The sequence below is a fragment of the Bradysia coprophila genome, chromosome X (genome assembly GCF_014529535.1).
Source record: "Bradysia coprophila strain Holo2 chromosome X, BU_Bcop_v1, whole genome shotgun sequence".
Lineage (NCBI taxonomy): Eukaryota > Metazoa > Arthropoda > Insecta > Diptera > Sciaridae > Bradysia > Bradysia coprophila.
Window position 1 is genome coordinate 4,899,703 of NC_050737.1, and position 922 is coordinate 4,900,624.

The window sequence follows — 922 nt, forward strand, 5'->3', positions numbered from 1 at the left end:
AATAAACATGACCAAAACTATTTTTGACACTAATTTCACAATATTTTTTTACAATTTTAACGACCAACTCCATCTGAGTCCATAGCCCAATAACAAGACAGTCTTAGAAAAATAAATTAAAACAAAATTTACAACTTTACCAAGAATTATGATAGCAAGAATACCATTAAGAAAAAACGAGAGCCAGCGCAGGGTGCAATAACCAAATGAATGTAATCCGTGAATTATTTAGGTTATGCCTCTGTGGATCACATACAGACGATACAAACCAACTGTTGATGTTTTATTCTATACCTTTTAGATAATTGATCAACGTTTAGGCGGGCTAATGAAAGTAAATAAAAAAGTTGAAGTTATAAAGATTTCAACGCGGTAAAAATGATTTGAGTAAAGGGAGAATCTACTTAAAATAGGTTGACCCAAACGCGCTCAGCTAATTGGTTAAAAATTATAACTTACCATAAATAGAGTAAATATACACACAATATTAACACAAAGACTGTGACGAATATTTTCAATAGAATTGATGTGATCTCAGCTTCAGTTATGACTTCGCAGACTTTCTGTAATAAATGGACATATTACAATAGGGTTGAAAGCGGTGCAAGGTAAAATATGACTTACATATGCATAAGTTGTAGCACGGTAGTCAGATAGATTAAAAGTAAAATTGAAACCATCCGTTGCTGCTAAAGAACAAATAAGATGTTAAACCTAGAATCATTTGGGTGATGAATTTCCATACGTACAACGATAGTTGGCTAAGTCAGATGATAAGTAATCAGATGTTGCAAATATGTTTTGTGGATGACTATGTACAACATTTAATTGCGGTATGATGGCAGCGTTCGCAGACATTCGCAGTTGTTCAGTAGCTGGTAACGGGGCCCTAGTTCCGCTCTTCGTTTCGCAAACTACAGTG

The 922-nt window shown here is 34.2% G+C and overlaps 1 long non-coding RNA gene across 1 annotated transcript; it reads right to left on the reverse strand.

Annotated features, from left to right (window-relative positions):
• Positions 1 to 300: 300 nt before the first annotated feature.
• LOC119084933 lies at positions 301 to 708 on the reverse strand. The gene is made up of 3 exons (XR_005089175.1): positions 625 to 708; positions 460 to 563; positions 301 to 325 (listed from the first exon to the last, which is right to left on the reverse strand). It is a non-coding gene; the product is annotated as an uncharacterized LOC119084933 (long non-coding RNA).
• Between the last annotated feature and the right edge of the window lie 214 nt (positions 709 to 922).